Below are 21,153 nucleotides of genomic sequence, written 5' to 3'. Positions count from 1 at the left end.
TTTTCTGTATTACCAGGTATATTCGGTGCCCACTGATCAAATGCACTCTCTGTTGAGAAGTGCTAGAAAATAAGGCCGGCCATGTTGTCCGATTCAAGGCTTCGCAACCGACCTTTTGTCCAAAAAAAATCCTTAATTGTGTGGTGTCATTACAATTATTTTACTGTTCCAGACTGCGCCAGAGCCCGCACAATCCCAAATCGTAAAAATCAAACATGTTTGATATTTCTGACTCTTGATGCAGTGAGAAAAAGTTTAATTAAGACCGCTTTTATTTACTATAATAAAAGTTTTTGCGCTTTAGAGATTGATAGCCTTAGTGGTTTTAGGGAGGGCTTTTCTCTTGCTTTCTGTTTATTACCCATTCAAAATCAGAAGTTTAGTTTTTCATGCTGATAAGTACAATGCAAAGTTTCTTGATTGATTGTATATATGTTTGATTGAATCGGGAACTTGTTCGTGTTGGTTCTAACATGGTGGCATGCATATGGGTTTTGCAAATTGTTCTCCTAATTTTATGATTTTTTTATACTTTTTTTTTTTATAGTGTGAAGGAACCTGATCATGTTTTTTTTAATACATGAAAGTAGTTTTTGAGGCAGTTAATATATGAGGTGTTTATTGAAAAGCATAATTGAAGCAGTGATGGGAATATTATGCTCTTGTTTCTCCTTTTGTCGTGAGATATTCATCAATACCCTGGTCCAGCCACGAGAGGAAATCAACAATGATGCGCTTGTGACATGGGGTCATTTACGGATGTTGCATGCAGTGGGAGAGGAGCATCGACGATCTGGGATTTTGGCAGAATGGAGTTATATTGACAAAAATTGCGATAATTTAAACCGCTCATACTCGAGATGCAGTGCGTCAGTAGTGGATTTGATAAATTTGATGCCTGCAACAGTCAAAGATGTCCGTCTTTTGCTCTTCTACATAGAAAGCAATGCGCAGAAAAGAAGCACAGAAGATGAATTCCGTGTGAACATTCTGCAGTATTTTGCATGAACAACGCAGGATCACATCAATCGGATAGGATCAATTGGAAAACTCAACAACGCCTCATTGGCTGCCTGAAGCACACCTAAAGTAGCGTAGAAATATCTTGAATTATGAGACAAACCACTGATTTTGAAGGACAAAATCAGCTGAGTAGATGGAGATTGCTGATGTTTTTAGGTTTTCAGTTGAGATTCTCAATAAATTCAGTTAATGTTCAGGCTGCAGATTTAGCGACAGTTGTATTCAATTGTACTGTACAATCATAACATAGTATAGAAATGATCTTAATTTCATAATGTCTTTAAGCATAACAATATTGGTGCTGACCATAAACTGATAGAATGTGTGCGATACCTGCGAGTTGTCCGAGACACAGTGGGGTGCTACACTTCTCGTCCAGTGTGCAACCATTCTTTTTAATTCTAGAAAGAGAGTAAGTAAAGATGCAAAAATTTTGGTCAACATCAGTGATATTGTAGTAGAATCAAAGAATGTTGTAAATTATTTGGGATGTCTTATTGATGATAAATTAACAGGTGAATTTATGGCTAGAAAAGTTTTTATGGAAATAGGTAGAGTAACATTTTTAGCAGGACAAAATAGGTAGAGTAAAATGCTTTGATACAGTTTTTATTATGCAGCCTTTTTTGTTATAGTAGCTGTTCCCAGATTGTAGAAGATCAATTGCAGTAGGCTCAAAATAAATTGGTTAGAAAAGTTCATCCTCATTATTTGTGTAGTGAATGTTTTAAGGAGGTAGGCTTGTTGTCTGTCACCACCCCAGTCACTGCCTTAAGATTTTATGCTCACCAAAGCTGCATTTATTTAATCAAAAATAAATAGTAAAACAGTAACATTGTTAAATACTATAATTAAAAAATATATATGTTTTTCTATTTTAATATATTTTAAAATGTAGTGTGTATCTGTAATTTTAAAGCTTTACATATAAAAAAAATTATATCTATTTAGTATTGCTGTCCCTAACCGTTTAAATGGTAGTTTATATATTGCATATTTTAGAAAATATACAGAGTATACATGCTGCACACTGCAGAAATAGTAAGTGTAGTGTGATTTATTTGAATCGTCTTCTGCGTATGCTGCTCTGTAAAACGTTTCAGTAAGATTGCAAAATGTCAGATAGTAGAGTTGTACATCTCGACTTGTCTGTGCTTGTTTAGGGTGACTACTCATACTGTTTACAAAAGTGCAGATCTGACTTTTTTCCATTATCCACTAGTGAATAATATGCAAATAATGTTGATTTTGCTTTATTATAAATATGTTTCTCTGTTGTTTACTGAGTCACCCTTGGTTGCTGCTAGAGACAACAAGACCTTCACGGTAAAACAAACAGATGCATTCATATTAAATGTTTTGTTCCCCAAAGCTTGCCTGAGAGTTGTGGTGCTGTTGCTGGCAATCTCAAAATTATTCAATGAGAGATGTGCAGAAATCTGTCTGTTTCACCGAGAGCACAAGTGATCAGATCAAAGCTGGAGCTTACAGGTTTATTCAGTTGGTCATGCGTCTGACTCTGAACTGAAGAGCTTGTTTTCGTGGAGTGTGTGTAATGGAGTGAAAATGTGGGTGGGTGTGTGTGCAGTCATGTGCCTTACATTTGTCCATTGCTCTGACTTTGTTTTTCCCCTTCTTCCTTTAGAGTTAAACAAGCATCTGAGCTAGGACAGTTAAAGACCTCCTGTGGTGAAAATCAAGCTTCTAATGTTGTTTATATGTCAGTGGTGTTTTTAAGGGTTTAAGACAAACCATGTGCAAATTCATCAGTCAGCAACACCATTGCTTAATATTTTTTCCTTAAAACTGCAGTGAACCAAAAAGAGTTTCAAAAACGTGGTTTGAAACCGTACATGTACCTGTGCGTGTATAACCTGGCTTGTCTCCACTGATATTCTATGATTTTTTAAAAGTTTTTTCTCAGGATGCTGATTTTCAGAAGGCGAATGGGAACATGGTTTGTGTAACATTAGCAACACATTATTAGCTGTTTGATAACATAGCCAAGCTAAAGGCTAATCATATGAATTACCATTGTGTTCGACGTTGTAAAGATACATAAAACACATTACCATGCTGATGTATCGATTATATTCGCTCTTCCTCTTCTTCTGAATCAGATTTTAGTTCAAACATATGGAATTTTGATCAGCAAATATAATTTTTAAGGGATAAAAGGATTCAGACTCTAGGGGACTTTAATAGAAAACAATAATAATAAAAAAGTAATCATTAAATTAATCATTTAAAGCACTAGCCTGACGTTGTCATACTCAATTCTATTCAAAGTTATGAGTCTAATACTGCTCTACTGGGCTGTGATTATTTGTGTTTCAACCAAACCAGAAAAGACCTACAACAAATCAGCAACAAAGTAAATGACGTATGTTGAGCAACGCATAGTAGTGGGAAGTTCGGATCATTTTACTGACTCGTAAACAACATGGCGACCAGCATTCAAACCCCTCACCCGTATGTATTTTCAATGGCATATTATAAACTTAAGAAAATACTTGCTCAAAAATGATATATAAATGATAAAAATGAGCACATATATTTTTGAAAGAACTAAGTGTTTGTAGCTAAGAATAAACTAAAAAAGTTATACAGTGTAGCTTTAACAAATCTTTTTTCAAGTCCATTTGTTCATTTCAGCAGAATATAATTAAAATGTTAAAATCCATTAAACACATCTAGAGCTTATGCAAATGTTGATCACATTTAGAATTAAAAAATATATATATGCTAATGTAGCTGAGGCCAAACTTTAAGAAATGTTTCATTAATTAAAATGCTCAGCTGAGTCTTCAGGCTATTCAGGCTGTTAGTTCACCTCACCTCCGAATACCAGTCGTTCTTTCTTTTGACACTTCACATTTAATCAAGTCTGTTCCCTGGAAAGATTAGTAACATTACACCTCTCCTGTTTTTGGGTTTGAGTCGTTAATTCCATCATCAGTGTCTGATCTGGGCCGTGTAGCCCTATAAGCAATGCATGCAATCCCGAAAGCAGAATTGATTAGTTCACCACCTCTCGAGCCTTTGGGTTCCAGTCATTCGTTCTCGCAACCCCATAGGTTAAGAGAAGATCCTGTACAGAACCGATGGCCTGTAGTACATGCACAGTCAACACAAAATGAGCAAATCGCTCTTTGAGACAACTTGTTCACAAGTCATATTTAAGATTAGTTCAAAAAGAACGACACAACAGAACTCAACTGCACGCACACTGGAAGAAGTAGAAGATTAGTGTAAACTATCTCTGTCGATGTTGAAAAGAAGGATTTAACAATACGCTGAGTATTTGCAAACACAATTATCTTTTTTGAGAGAAATGGTAAAGGTGAATGCATATATATACGAACAAGCTCTTAATTGCTCTTTGGTGACGTTGATGATTACGTTACTGTTTATCATCTGTCCATCATCGTATAAAGCCTGTCCTGATGATTTTGATTGGACCGAACATTTTCTTTTTCGGGAATGATTACTCCACAACGGATCAAGTCCAGACCAAATTGCCCGACCTCAAATGTTGTGGGCGGGGCTAATTTCGGCTGGCATCCAGGCTATAAAAGCACTGCTTTGAGTCATTTTTCTATGTACGTGTTTTGTTTGTCATACCATATAAAACAGTAGTTTAATTTATCAAATTATAAAATAGGAAATAATGATTATGGTAAATGTGCAGCCCTGGCAGAACTACAGTGCAACGTGTTTTCACTGCTGCAAACATGGTTTGTTTAAAGAAAGTGACTTATTTGACCAAATAACCTTTGAGTCCATATCATTGCATTGAGCGGTCAAACAGGTTGATTTACTTTTTGTAGAGTGTGTCTGATTGGCTGTCGCCGAGGAAACCGCTATCCCACAGAGGCATTGTCTGCTTACCTCTCATCATAAATGAATGCAAAATACAATCTTTCACTCATCAGAACATACAACAACAGTGTCAGACTCACTTGTTTCATGTCAGACTGTCACTGCATTGCCCATAAATAACACTTTGATGCATTATTAAAGTAATTGACTTCAGATATGTTAAATCTATTCATTGATGGTCTTAGAAATGGAGCAGGAGTGACTGAAAGTGTTTTCAATGACCTTTGCCACCTGCAGAATGCTCAGTAAGGGATTATGGGAAAGGATCAAAGCATCTCGCTCCCTGCAGGGGTCGCTCCCTCAAAGGTCATAGAGATGGTGTGTGTCGTGAGTTATGCGATAGACTAATTGCAGTAATGTTTTAGTATAAATTGGTAGCTTAGCAATGGTCATGCATGAGAAAAACAATAATTGATCATGAAATATAATATTCTGGCTTATCCAACAAGTGTAGCATTTGAGATTGCAAGGTAGCCAAAATATGGCTCTTTATATAATGTTGTGTTGCTGTACATTGGGAGCTATTGTGTATGTTTTAAATGATGTGTAATAAATAATGTTTAAATATGCAAATTCTGTAAAAGTTTCAAAGCTGAGGGCCAGAGCTGTTACAGAGATCCAAATCCATAGACATAGTAGGACTGCCCCCTATTAGTCGACTAAATGATAGTTGACAAGAAGAGGCTCTGTCGACTACATTTTAATTAGTCAGTTAGTCTCCACCGGAATTTACAAAGTCACACGGTGACCAATCACGAACACATCTGGTCAACGTGGTAATATGTCGAGCAGAAAATCCAAAGTTTGGGAACATTTTGAGTGGGTAAAGACTGACCACAAAAGGGTGACGTGCAACCTCAAACAATTCTCATTATCATTCATTACACAACTTGTAAGTAAAAGCCTAACGTTAGCCAATAGCCACTTTTGATGGTCACTTGGTCGATCTAAATGTGTGCCAATATTAGGTGCATATCTAAGTGTTTTTTCGGAGTATGGAATCTAAATTAGTAACACACTTACTGTACGACATGTTTAACTTTTATTTTTTTCCAACAATACGGACAAACTCGTGTTCCTTTCTCATAATATGCAGAGATTTGAGATTGCAGGGAAAAAATAGCGGCCGTTAGTCAAGTAGGTTTAGGGCTGTCAACGAATATTCTAAATTTGAAGATATATTCAAATAGTTTTTAAAAAACTGTTAGCATACCATGCCTCATTTTATTTAACGTTAAACAGAAACATTACTAAAGTGCAGTCTACTGTACTGACTGAATAGATATTGCATGAATAAAGGATAAATGCACTGCTTCCACTGTTTTGTTTATTTACCGTTTGATGTCAAGGAAAAGATCCATGTTTAACGTTACCACAGCACAGCTCGCTGGGAGCGTTCACTATGCTGTAAAACTAATTTTTTTATTAATAATCATTTGTCATAATAATTAATAATTATTTGTCACCGAATAAAGCCTGCTATATTTGGGACAAGACGTGACCGTAAATTGCTTACACAAAGCTCTTGATCAGCACAAGTTTGTTCACTTAAACCGTTATGCGCAGAGAGATTGAGGGCGAGAGAGAGTGAGGTCTGCGGTCTTGGCCATTATGTTGTAAGCTCCAGACCGGCAGCGGCGTTCATTGCTCATGTACCCGCAGAGAACAGCTTCATCTAGTTGATTTACTTGTTTTTGTGTAAGTAATAATACGTTTTCAAATATGTTTAAACTTAAATAGACTACCCATACACGTAGTTATGTCTCTTTGTATTAATTTGTCCTGTTATTGACGTAATGCACGTCATTGACAAAATGCGCAATCAGATGTTCGAATAGTTCGAATATTCGTGTTTTTTTAGAGGGAATATTCTAATGTCATTTTTGAGCAATTTTGGGCAGCCCTAGGTAGGCTGTAGCCTAATTGTCCATATTGTTTTAGTGTTTCAGTTTGCCGATTCATTTTATTTATTTGTTTTTAATCAAGGTATATTTTTTGATGTTCTGACCTCTGATAAACTGAGTTTTCATTCAATGTTAAAGGCTATATTTGTCCTTCGGCCTGATTAAGTTTGCAGTGATATTTCTCTTTTAAAGGTGCCCTAGAATGGAAAATTGAATTAACCTTGAATTAAATAATAAGGGTTCAGTACATGGACATCACGTACTGTGAGTCTCAAACACCATTGCCTCCTACTTCTTATGTAAATCTCGTAAATCCAAAACACAACCGAAAAATAAGTGCTTCTCAACATAATGCCAACCGTGACGCAAGCGTTGGGGATCATTTATATGCACGCCCCCAACATTTGCATCTGTCCAAACATGTTTATTGTCAGGCGGAAATGACGGAGCCAAATCATCGGGACTGCAGGTAAACAAACTTCATGCCAGGATAGCGAAAACGGTAGCTCTCATGACACACGTCATGTTCCAGGCTGTGCAGGGGACCTGAGGACTCTTCTACCCTTCCCAAAGATAAAAAATGTCAACAACCATGGTTGATGTTTATAATCGGATACCACAACAGTTTAATTCAAGATCGTTCGTTTGTTAGGCCCATTTCAAGCAAGCTTCGCTCAGCGTCTTAAACTGAAGAAAGTGGCAATTATAACTGTATTCCTGCAAGAAGTAGGTAGCGATTTTATCCACTTATTGACTTTTTAAACAATTTCTGATTAAATTGAAAGTTTCTTTGAGAGACAGCTTTGTCTAGTTGACGCAAGATGCTAGTACAGTAACAATAGGAAACTCCAAGTACCATACAAAACTAAATAGTGTGTCTAATGACAGGTTAATATTATTTTGTATTACAAAATACAACCGTAGATACTTTGCTTACTGATCATTCACTCGATCCTTCTAGCAAACGTCACCTTTTCCACCATATATAAGTTAAAACGATAGTCATTTGACAAGGCTATTCATTTTTATAAAAATATATATTTTTATATTTTAGAGAACTTAAGTATGATGTTTTTGCATGCTTGTATTTCAGAGTACATCAGTCACTGGCACTGCGTAGCCTACATTGTGACTAACGTTATATAAACATGCATGCAATATCGTTGACGAAAAAAGACGAGTCTAAAATCACTGGTTTTGTCTGAGGGAGGAAGAGCGTTCCGGATTGCGGTTGCCAGATTTCAGTAATTTAAATCCTCCAATCAGAGCTTTTCTGTGAAAAGAACACGTATAGCCTACTATCCGGTGTTTTACCTAAACATGTCCAATCTGGCAACCATATGCACACAAGCTCTCTCTCTCTCGCAGATGATCTGAAAACACCATTAAACCAGTAGGCTGTATTTTATCAATCTCCATTTGAGATGTTCTGCTTAAAGTGTCATTCAGTCAGTCTGTGTTCTGGCAGGACGGTCAGGATTCACAAGCCGCTTTGTTGAACAACTGAAATGCTGTGAACTGCCGAAATAAGCCAATCAGAGCAGAGCTCAACATTAATATTCATTACTCTTCCAAATAAGGCAAAAACCGAGCATTACATCCTAGGGACAGTTTGTATGGTTGTAAATGGACCTGTAAAACTGTATTTGGACAATGTTTGCCCTTAAATAAGCCACATACCCTCTATGTAGATATCAGAGAGCAATGTAACATATTGTTTTAAATCATTCTAGGTTACTTTTAACTGTTTCAGTTTTTTGTATATTTATTGATTTGTTTTGTGACGTGACATGGCATTTTCACCTTGCCTCACAGAAGATAAGAATGTATATAATTAGTATTGTCATTGTTTAAAATGCAGTAAATTGATAAATATTTATTTGTCTTACATGGACATGTTGATATAAAAACTGATTTGTCTTTTGAAGGGTGGTTCAATAAATTGTACAAATTTAATTGTACAAAACTTGTACAGCATACAAATGTTAAATTCCTTAAGCATAATGACAATCATTTTTATAATCCATATATTTCTAAAACCGTAGAAACATGTCATCTGGTATGACACCATATCCTGATTTTAAAGGTGCCCTAGAATGAGTTGAAACAATATTTTAAATTGTTCTGATATCTACATATAGGGTATGTGACTTATTTAAGGATTAACGTTGTCCAGATACGGTTTTACAGGTCCATTTACAACCCTAGAAATTGTATGCTGCCACATACAAATGCTGGGGGCGTACATATTAATCATCCCCAACGATTGCATCACAGATGGCATTATGTCGAGAATCGCCTGTTTTTCTGTCTTTTCCACAAACTTTTTTGTCTTTTCCACAAACAAGATTTACAAATGAAGGAGGATATGTCTGTTTGTTTATCTATTCGTCTGTCTTTCTATACTTCTTTCTTGTTTGTCTATCTATCTATACATCTGTCTATCTTTCTGTCTATACTTCTGTCTATACTTCTGTCTGCCTGTCTATCTATAATTCTGCCTGTCTCTATACTTCTGTCTGTCTGTCTGTCTATACTTCTGTTTGCCTGTCTATCTATAATTCTGCCCGTCTCTATACTTCTGTCTGTCTGTCTATCTATACTTCTGTCTGTCTATCTATACTTATGCCTGTGTGTCTGTCTATATGTCTGTTTGTCTGTCTATACTTCTGTCTGTCTGTCTGTCTGTCTATACTTATGTCTGTCTGTCTATCTGTCTATCTATACTTCTGTCTGTCTAACTAAATATCTCTGTGTCTGTCTATCTATACTTCTGTCTGTCTATTTATACATCCGTCTGTCAATCTGTCTGTCTTAGTGCTGCAACGACGCGTCGACGTCATCGATGACATCGACTACGGAAATACGTCGACGTTCGTGAAATGCGTCGACGCGTCGTGTCAGGCGTTCATCTCGCGTAATGTTGGCTTCTGCTCCTGGTTCTATCACAAAAACCTAGACCGCGAATATCAAAAGTATGGGAATACTTTAAACAGAGGCCAAACAGTGTTTCCCACACATAGACTAATTTGTGGCGGACTGCCACATAATCAATAACGGCTGCCACATATGAGCAGTCATTTTCACCGTCATCACCCCTGTGTAGCCAGTAGACTCGAATGAGAAGATCTGTCTTTGTGCACTCATCCCAAAGCACGCAAATATTGAGTTATCTTTCAAATCCTGTGCTTAAACGGACAAACTCACAAAAAGTATGTCAAAATGTCATAGCCTAGTCTATGCCTTAAGTGAACTTTATAAAGAAAATACGACGACTATCCGTGGGTCTTAAAGGGGCAGTAGCATTCACTGCTGTCTGTTTAATGTCAAACAAAAGATAAAGACATCACTCACTGCTCCTGACTGAATAGCTTTTGTAAGTTTAATAAGGATTATTTTTTAAAATTTTATACAGTTAAATGTGTGGTTATTTTACTTTTGATTACTTCATTCCATTTCTCTACCTAAAAACTAATGTTAGACCTACCTGAAAAGCATTGTTTATTTTATTCTCATCTTTGCTTAATAGTATTTATTTGTGCTGCTGCTTCTATTTAAGTTATCTGTTCTTATTTTCTTTATTTTCATTTGACAGTAGTCCTTTTTCCCCTGAACATAGCAAATACCGAACTGTACTGAAACGTGAACCTAAAACCGTGATACAAAGCGAACTGTGAGCAGTCTGTACTGTTACACCTCTAGCGTAACTTATGCGAGGAGGCGCCACAGAATTTTGAAAAATTTCAAAGGGTAAAAAAATAAATTGTTAGATTAGTCGACTAATCGAAAAAATAATCGTTAGATTAGTCGACAGAAAAAATTATCGTTAGTTGCAGCTCTAGTCTGTCTACACTTCTGTCTGTCTGTCTGTCTATCAATCTAGCTTTTGTTAATTATTGTTTTGTTTCAGTTTATAATAATGTTTATAACAATTACCCTCTGGTTTGCTATAATTTGTAATTTTGTCCATTTTATTTGATTATTTGTGCCATACTGCTGCATAGGAATGCTATTTTGTCCTTTTTGAAACTGAGCCAATTAGAATAAAATAAAACAAATAAAACTGGAATAAAACATTCAACTATTTAACCCAGTCTTTAAACAAATTGCTAGGCTGGTCATTTTGTAAATGTATTAAGACAATAGACCCAGACTCCCTGTTTTCTGCCCCCTGTCACAATTATTACCAGACATAAAACCCATTTTTCCCAATGGACTTTTCTTAAATGTATTTATTTATTTATGTTTGCATAATTGACACTAATTGTTTAATATCCTTACAAATACCATAACAATTCATATGTCACCTCTGGGGAATTATTATTATTAATTATTATTTTGACTAAATGGGTTAATTTATATTTAAAATGCTCATTATTATAACTAATGGCTTAAATGAATGACTAATAGTTGACTAGAAACATCTTTAGTCAGGGACAGCCCTCAGGAACTTGCCTCTATTGCTGTTCGTCTTCAGAATATCAAGCTGATCTCTAAAACTTCTCAATCCGTAAAACATTTAAGTATTAAAACTCCATCCTCATGTGTTACAGCATGGCTCAAAAAAGATGGCATGAATGTTTCAGACCTGTTCATAGAACAGCCACTAAACGTTTAATAGTCTTCTGTGATGTACTCTACATTGTTGTGGCTGCTGATTTGCCAACAAGATAATGTTATCTGTCTGGCTGACATAAATGAGGGTTTATCGAGCTTGCAAAAATGAGTCTTGAAAGTATAAGGAAGAATTCGTTGACTACATGCTGATGTTTTGCTTGGTTATTTGTGGACATTATATAGCCATATTATTTTACACTTGTCGTTACAAATGTCTTGATAAAAATGCATTGCTAAAATGGCCATTCTGATTGGTCAGTGATTAAAAAAAAAAATAGTTCACCCAAAATGTAATATTGTCGTCATTTACTCACCCTCATGTTGTTCCAAACCAGTATGACACTTTCTTCTGCGGGACAAAAATGAAGATTTTCTTTTAAGAATTCTTGTTTCCTAATCAAAAAGACATTTATTGAAATATGTGCTCCTTTTCCATAGATGAAAGTCACTAAGTTATGGAATGACTTGAGGGTGAGGAATTGATGACACAATTTTTATTTTTTTGTAAACTGTTCCTTTAAGAAATGAACAATGAATATAGTCATCGAGAGGGATAGAAAGCAAGCAAGTCGGACAACAGCTGAACATGTAAAATGTCATATCTTTGGATGTGGACTCATTTTGGATAAAACTATTAAACAGTAGATGGCACTCTCATCACTTTGCTTTCCTAGAGAGATTTTCAGTTGAGTGGTGTGTTGCACTTGGTCTTTTAGTCCTTCCTTCCTCTCATCTGATAACACTGAACCTTTATAGAAAATAATTGATCACTTTACCTATTATTTCTAATACTTGTTGATTCTTTGGGTCTTTGTTGACTAGTCACAAATCATGTGACTTCAGCTGATTTTTCAGTTTGACCAGTTGTTCACATACAAGTCAAAATAAGAACAACCATTCAAAAGTTTAGGGTCGATAAGATTCATGAGAAGTCTTCTGCTCACCAAGATAAAAATGCTGTAAAAACAGTAATATTATGAAATATAACAATATAAACAAAAAAAACTTTATATTTTAATAAATTATAAAATGTAATTTATTTCTGTGATACAAATCTGAATGTTGAGCAACATTACTATTAATGTGCTGATTTTGTTATAAAGAAACATTTCTAATCAATGTTGAAAACAATTGTGCTGCTTAATATCTTTGTGGAAACTGACACAGGCTTTTGATGAATATAAAGTTAAAAGGTCATTTTGAAAGGTCATTTCGAAATCCATTTCATTTATTTAAAATAAAACTCTGTAGTATTGTTATAAATGTAGTCTCTATTATTTTTAAACGTTGCATGAATTATTGCGTATAAAAATATTAATTTTTTTCCAAAAAAAAAGAAAAAAGACTGACCCCAAACTTTTGAGTGGAAGTGTACAAATTGTCTGAGACCTTCAGAACAAACCAACTGTTGTCCAGAGGTGAACAGAAACTAAGTAAGTGGGATGTGACAAAACAAGCAGCATCAATTGACAAAAGCAAGCTTTTGTTTCTCAGCTGCGTGGGACACTTTCTCCAGCTGGCATCAGACTGCTGATGCTGCACGACGGCCTGTCGTTTTACATAAGGTAAACGGTGCCTCGCCAACAAGTTAACAACTTTTCTCGGTGACTAGTTCAGTAAAAGTCATGAAAAAGACTTCATAGGAAATTGATGTTTTTAATTATAAAAGAGTAAAGACTCACCTGTGGTGGTGTCCGGCATGACGCAAGTTTTTTCTTTTACTTTTTTTTTTTCTAGATTCAGCCGGACGCAGTTAACATTTTCACATCATGCACCACTTTCTTTAAATATCAAATGCATTTGTGTTCAGGTGCGTTGCTATTGTGAGGCAACTGAAATCAACTGCGACAAAACACACTAGTCCACATCCTGTCCAATGCTGCCCTTCAAACAGACGTGTCAGCTGAGCTGAGCTGAGCACATAGTGAATATATCTACCTTCACAAAAATTAGCCAGGGTTTTACAATGACCAAAATAATAATAATAATAATAATAATAATAATAATAAATAAATAAGAGAGTAATTGTAGTAAGTTTAGTGGTAACCACAAATTAACCATAGTTTTGCTTCAAATCCCTAAATTAACAAATATAGTTTGTGTGTGGTTATATAAATGGTAATCAATATAGCAAATGCATGGTTTTATTATAAAATCTAATAGAACCATAGTTAATTTCTGTAAGTGTATATCTGTGCTAGGCAAAAATTGTCCAGATACAGTTTTACAGGTCCATTTACAACCCTATAAATTGTCCCTAGGATGTAATGCTCTGTTTTTGCCTTATTTGGAAGAGTCATGAATATTAATGTTGAGCTCTGCTCTGATTGGCTTATTTCAGCCGCTCACAGCTCAGAGCAGTTTAGTAAAGCGGCTGGTGAGTCCTGAACTTCCTGACAGAACACACAATGACTGAATGACACATGAGCAAAAACATCAAAAATGGAGATTGATAAAATGCAGCCTACTTGTTTATTGGTGTTTGCAGATCATCCACGTGCCAAAAAGAGTTCGCGTTTGTGCGGTTGCCAGATTTCAGTCATTTATATCCCCCAAAGAAAGCTTTTGAGAGAAAAGAACACATCCAGTGTTTTACCTAAACATGTCTAATCTGGCAACCATATGCACTCTCTCTCTCTCGTGCGCAGATGATCTGAAAACACCAATAAACAAGTAGGCTGCATTTTATCAATCTTCATTTGCAATGTTTTGCTTAGTGTCATTCAGTCGGTCTGTGTTTAATTACACAAATACCTTATATTTTTACTAAATGAATAGCCTTGTCAAATGACTGTCGTTTTAACTTGTATGGTGGAAAAGATGACGTTTGCTAGAAGGATCGAGTGAATGATCTGTAGCTGACCAATGTTAGCCTAGAAATCTTAGCCCCGCCCACAACATTTTTAGGTCAAGTGCAAGACGGGGTATGTTAAACACTAATGCATTCGCTTGACGCTTAAAATAAACAATTCTCATGTTTTGGGTGCTTGGATCATCTACCTTTCCTGCCAGAGCTCACTCTGTTTCCCCTCCACTATTTCTAGATGCACATTTTGTCCGTAAAAATGCATTATTGAGTGCTGTCATTTGGCGGAAATGGTGGTAGCTTTGCGTACAGGGAGCAGACCCAACTAATAGATTAATGAGAATTGTTATCGATGATTTTCATTATCGATTCATTGTTGCAGTCCTAAAGATGAGACACTAGTTGGTTTGTTGCACGTTACGCCCAAAACTCCCATTACTCATTAAGAAAATAGGGTCAACCCCTTTAGACCATGTGCCAATAATTTTTCCTGTCGTTAAACTAGCAAAAGTGAATTCAGACACGCCCTAAGTGCACTTGGGCCGTGAACTTTAGACCATCGCTTAGATTGTGAAAATAGGGCCCTCAAAGTCTGTGTGGTCTGTTTCTTGTGTTATTGAGCCACGTGTTCAGGCTGCCATGGATACATTTCAAGCCCAACAAGTTGTCCAACAGTGAGGCCTGTTAAGTGTAACACACACAGACAAATCATCGGGGTCTGCGGTGTGCCTCTGACCTTGTGGGCTTGAGTTTAAAACGAGGAAGGCAGAAAATAGAACGTTAGACACAGAGCCCGTCCGTGTTTCCGTGGGCTCAGCGCCGACACCTGATCTCATGGGTTCCTCTGTGCAGCTCTGTGCACTGTACACATAACACACACACACGAGGCTTGCAAACAGTCATCTGTCATTAACTTTTTCAAATACTTTATTTATCAACTGGTTCCTTTGGAGCGTTCGACGAGTGGGAAATCCTAAGAAAGAGAGAGAGACCTGTCTGAGTGAGTGATGGAGAAAAGCGAGTGGTCATGGTGTATTTTTGTCATTCTGTAGATGCCTGACGTTTAGCATGTTGTCTTCCTTGTTGTTTGGTGTTTTCGGGGCTAAATCTAGCTGTGGTAAGAACCAGCAATTCAGGAGTGCAGAAATGCTCCTGTTTTGTAGCTGTCTTGCTATTGCAGGACTCTGTTTGGCTGCATTTAGAAAAGAATATATGGCCCAAAATACTGTCTATTTTACAACCAAATCACTCTGGTATAGGTATCTGTCATGTTTTAGTTTTTCTTGGTTTTTTTTCTTCTTTAATTAAGACCATACTTTTCCTTCTTTCAATGCCTGTATCCTTGTGTTTTGTTTGTGAATTATACTCATAAATGGTGCCAACCTATTTATTTATTGGCCAATAAAATAGCGTTTTATTATTACTATTTATTTGATATTTTTACTTGAATATGTTCATTTCTTATTTATTATACTTTATGAATTATATTATATTAATTAAGCTCTATTCGGACGGTAATTGTTTCTCATGTGGACGTCTGTAAAAATACATTTACATGCCACCTCAGTGATTAAACTCGTGCATTCAGATGCTGATTTATTCATGGTGGAGGAGCGAGTTTTGTGATCTTGCGCACCTGGGAACACTCCTCATTTGGTCAGTCTTTAATTTAATTCATTTAGTAATAGTAAATTATTAATTATTTAAATCTGTTTAAAAAAAAGGAAGATCTAATTTTAAAAATGTGGAAATAAACTGCCGTAATATCTCCCCATTTCAAATGTTTAAGTATTGTTGTTTTTTCATTCTTTTTTGAGCGGTGATGAAAACTTATTCTTGTAACGTTAAATACTCTCCAGCATTCCAGTACTAAAAGTGTAGGTTAAATCATTAAAATGCATCCAAATTACAGGGAAACGCAAAGATACGGTGATCCGCTGTGGTCAAAAAGGATATAAACTGTTCATTTTGAAGAGATATTTTTTGAAAAATCAGATATGTGGATTCAGACGGCAATTAAACTACCACACGACCTTGGTGTTTGTCAAAAAACACTAGGTCATTTTGCCGGGGATTTTTACTTGGGTGGTGGGAGAAAAACAATAAAATCGCAGACTAGCCCCTGTAAATGATGAAAATACCTTACGACCTCATGAGAAACAATTACCACCCAAATACGGCAATATTTTATAGGGTTTTTTTTTTTTGCTCTGTCAATTCGGTTTTTACCCTTTTACCTTTACCTTCAGCCAATGCTCATTAAAAAAAATACAAAATTAAATAAAAAAAAACACGCACACACAAATAATTTAAAAACTGTTAAATTGAATACTTAACAAACCCCAAAATGATGCTCCATTTTTTTTCCATATAGTACTACTATAATGTTGTGATACCTAAATTCACTTCTAACATTTATAACAATTGAATTTATTTACTTTTAGAATTTATAAAAGTTATAAGTTATATATATATCTGTTATTTATCTATTTGTATCTATTTTATAACTTGTATAGCTTTTTAAATATCCCAAACATTACAATCTGTGCATCCCTACAACCAAGTCATGCCCAAGTAAAAAAGGCCTTCCCTTTAGATTTAAAGAACTGTTTGTGTGCTGTGCGTGCATTAAATGCATACAGTACATTTTCTTCTCAGTCTTTGGCTCTGTAAAAGTCACCTGCTGGTTCCACCTGTCGGAACAACTCACGAACACACACACTTGCACACGCATTACATCTGTGTAAGTAACTAGACACACAACGTTGTAACCAGTACACTCTCTCTCTCTCTTGCTTTGCATTTTAAAACAAACAAACAAACACTCTCTCTAATGTAATGTAATCCAAGACCTCCATTCCGTCAAAGTGGGGTTTTCCCCACCCAGTTTTTTAGAGTGTGTGTGCGCGTGTGTGTTGTAAAGAAGCATGTGGCGTCACCTTATATGAATCTGTCACTGCATCTTGGGGATCTGTTTCTCTTTAATGTCTCAGAAGACCTCACTGCACACCTTCTGTTTAGTTTATTAATCCTCAGACCTTTTACTTACGTGTCTTAAAATCCCAAAACCTTTTGTTTTGTGGACTGACTGACTGTTAAATGATCAAGAAATGAATCTGGACACAAATGGAAAATAACTGCAACTGAGCCAAAATGACTGTCATTGTGAATGTCTAAATTTAGCATTGGTACGTATGTCTTTCATCTAGATGTGTGTCTGCTTTACAGGAAACGTCTCATCTGAATATTCTCTCTGTTGTATCAGTCTTTGCTCTCTTTCCACTCTTCTTGACTGGCCTGCTATCTTTAGCATTCCTTGCATTCTGCACTTTTTGTTGTTCAGGTTTAAATGCAAGGTTCTGTCACTTCTTCTTGGTCCTGGTGTTGTTTTTATAGAGCAAGTTGATCTTTCACATTTCTGTTGATCTGTGTTCGTTGTGCAGTCTTGTACATCGTTTGCAGAAGCCATTTGTTTTTGTTTTTTTTAATGTTTAAGACCGCATTATATTAAAATCGCAGTTTTGTGGCTTTTATTCCATGACTAGGTTGAGAATCGAGACTGCTTCCTGCATGCTGCACAATTATACCTGTATACAATCTGAAACACAATACATGTTATACATCAATACATATTTAAAACAATTATAACTAATAAGGCACATGATGTCCATTGCGCGTCGCATGTTTAACTCAGCGATTGGTTTCCAGTTATCATGTTTTGAATCTTAAATCCAAGTTTGTGTAAAATGTCACATTTCAAATAGCAGATCGTATTCTGGTTCCAAACCCTGGCTTGGTTCCAACTGGAGCACGAGGCGAAATAACTAGCACCTTTTTACTGGTCCTACAGTTTAAAGTTAGAAGTAAGTCAAAACAACAGAGCAGTACACACCACAAGCGCACAGGGTCATTTATGATAACAATCTTTCGGTGCTATACCCTTTTATATTTTTATCTAGAGCCAAACGCTCTCGTTCATGCCCTTTCCATTCTGTGCATGTTGCTTCTCTCCCTGGTAAAAGCCAAAAATGAAAATTGTCATTTACTCGCCTTCATGTTGTTCCAAACCCGTAATACTTCTGTTCATCACAAACACAAATTAAGATATTTGAATGAAATCTGGGAACCATCACTCCAGGTTCATATCCATCAATTTGACGCTTCAAAAAGTTAATGTAAAACTAATCCATATGATTTGAGCTGTTTAGTCCAAATTTCTGAAGAGACATAATGGCTTTATATGATGAACAGATTGAATTTAGGCTTTTATTTACATGTACAGTGCATCTGGAAAGTATTCAGTCATTCATTATTTTCCTCAAAATTCTACAAACAGTACCCTATAATGACAACATGAAAGAAGTTTATTTGAAATGTATGTGAATGTGACTTTTTACATTTTTTAAATTAATTTGCAAATAAGTATTCACAGCCTTTGTTCAATGCTTGTTGAAGCACCTTTGGCATTAATTACAGCCTCAAGTCTTTTTGAGTATAACGCTAAAAGCTTGGCACACCTATTTTTGGGCAATTTGTCCCATTCTTCTTTGCAGGAACTCTCAAGCTCCATCAGGTTGGATGGGGCCTGTTGGTGCACAGCCATTTTCAGATCTCTCCAGAGATGTTCAATCGGGCTCAAGTCTGTGCTCTGGCTGGGCCACTCAAGAACATTCACAGAGTTGTCCTGTAGCCATTCATTTGTTATCTTGGCTGTATGTTTAGGGTTGTTGTTGTTCTGTTGGAAGCTGAACTTTTGCCCTAGTCTGAGGTCCTGATCACTCTGGACATCTTCAAGGATGTCTCTGTACATTACTGCATTCATCTTTCCCTCAATCCTGACTAGTCTCTCAGTTCCTGCCACTGAAAAACATTCCCCACAGTATGATGCTGCCACCACCACCATGCTTCACTGTAGGGATGGTATTGGCCAGGTGATGAGCGGTGCCTGGTTTCCTCCAGACATGATGCTTGCCATTCATGCCAGAGAGTTCCATCATTGTTCATCAGAATTTTGTTTCTCATGGTCTGAGAGTCCTTCAGGTGCCCTTTGGCAAACTCCAGACGGGTTGTCATTTGCTGTCTGGCCAATCTACCATACATGCCTGTGATCGGGGGAGTGCTGCAGAGATGGTTGCTCTTCTGGAAGGTTCTCCTCTCTTCACAGAGAAACGCTGGAGCTTTGTCAGAGTGACCATCGGTTTCTTGGTCATTCCTTGACTAGGGCCCTTCTCCCCTGATTTCTCACAAAATGGGGGAAAAGTCAATTGCTGTTAATACTTTCTGGATGCACTGTGTGAACATTGATCAGCGGATATAAACTGTACCTGCTTGACATGCAAGAACAAACCTCATTGGATCTTGCAGATGTTCAAACATGCAGCGCAACAACCTCATTGGTTCTTGCCTATGGTTCTTGCACGTCAAGCTAACATGCTTGAGCTTCCGTTTATCATAACTAATGTATGCACTGATGAATGTTTTTATGTTCAGCATATAAAGTGATCGTGTCTCAATTCATATAGAGTATATAAAAGTATTTCATAATAAACAATGTTATAATTGAGAAAATTATTTGTAGATGGCAAGGAAAGACAGTTAATACAAAAGTACTAGTTACTTTGTTTTTGGCTTATGATGAGAGCATTTTGATTGTTGGTTGTTTGTTTGTTTTTAGTAGATACTTATTTTAAGCTAAATATAAACATGGTCCATACTTCAGGAGGAAAACCATGTACCTCCAATACAGTCTCTTCTCTGTCTTCTGCCATATACCTGATAAAACATCTGATCTTTTTACTTTTAATATTGGATTCAACTATATATCTTCTTTTCCTTTTCCTTTTCATTATATATATATATAATAATATATATAATATACATATATGTATATATATATATATATATGTATATATATATATATATATATATATATATATATATATATATATATATATATATATATATATATATATATATATATATATATGTATATGTATATGTGTGTGTGTATGTATATGTGTGTGTGTATGTATGTGTATATAACATTTTTTTTTTCTTTTTTTTTAATTCTTAAATTCACAGACACCACTGCTTTGCTGCTTTGGCTCTCAGGAGCCAATATCCTTCCTCATCTTGTGATGACTATTTTCTTTTCTATTTTTTTTCTTTTGCAAAGTACTACTGCCGCACAGATGGAATTCCAAAATATTGTTTGGTTGGCAAGGAAAATATAGAGACTGGACCTCTTGGAACTTAAATTGAATGTCCCTGCTTTATATCTTTAACCAACCATCAGTTCCTTTCAAAGTGGCTGGAAATTAGTTAATTTTTAAATCATCTTAATTTTTTTTTTTTAATATAGTATAAGCTACCAAGTGTGGTCGTTTGGGGCTGTTGGCAGTTTTTATGAAGAGAAAAACAAATGTAGCGATTCCTTAGTTAAACCCCAACTTTTTGTTAAATAGGTAGTACATCGACTCAGGGAAGGAAACTGCTCATCAAACAATTTAATGCTGTGTTTTTACTGTCATTGCTGCATGATGGTCTATTAGGTGGTGCTGACCAAACAAATGGTTCAAGTGCTCAAACCACAGCAAACCTGCTTCTAAATCATCATTCTTTTTTCACGTGTGTGGTTATATCAGCAAATTGGTTTTTATCTCTGGGAAGTTTAGGTTTCTCGCCCTTCCTTTTCTGCCCACTAGTTTACATATTTGAGTCCTTCGCAGTTCTTGGATGATGGAAAAATGCCCATTGTTACGTCTGATGGCTGACCTGGTGTAATCCTCACATCCTCAAATCTGTTCCTCTATTCATTAAGTAAGAGATGGGATCTTTTGTCTCGTCTGCCATGTGTTTACTAAGTTTACACGTTAAAAGGAATCCCCTTATTATCTTTTTTCTGGCATTATCTGAATCAGA

General features: G+C 36.0%; 1 protein-coding gene across 1 annotated transcript in view; it reads left to right on the top strand.

Moving 5' to 3' along the window:
• ppp2r5eb (protein phosphatase 2, regulatory subunit B', epsilon isoform b) overlaps positions 1-21,153 on the top strand; it is a 50,387-nt gene that overhangs the window by 15,415 nt on the left and 13,819 nt on the right. The window lies entirely within an intron of this gene.

Source organism: Pseudorasbora parva, chromosome 17, assembly GCF_024679245.1.
Source record: "Pseudorasbora parva isolate DD20220531a chromosome 17, ASM2467924v1, whole genome shotgun sequence".
NCBI lineage: Eukaryota > Metazoa > Chordata > Actinopteri > Cypriniformes > Gobionidae > Pseudorasbora > Pseudorasbora parva.
This window is presented reverse-complemented; position numbering and strand designations above follow the sequence as displayed.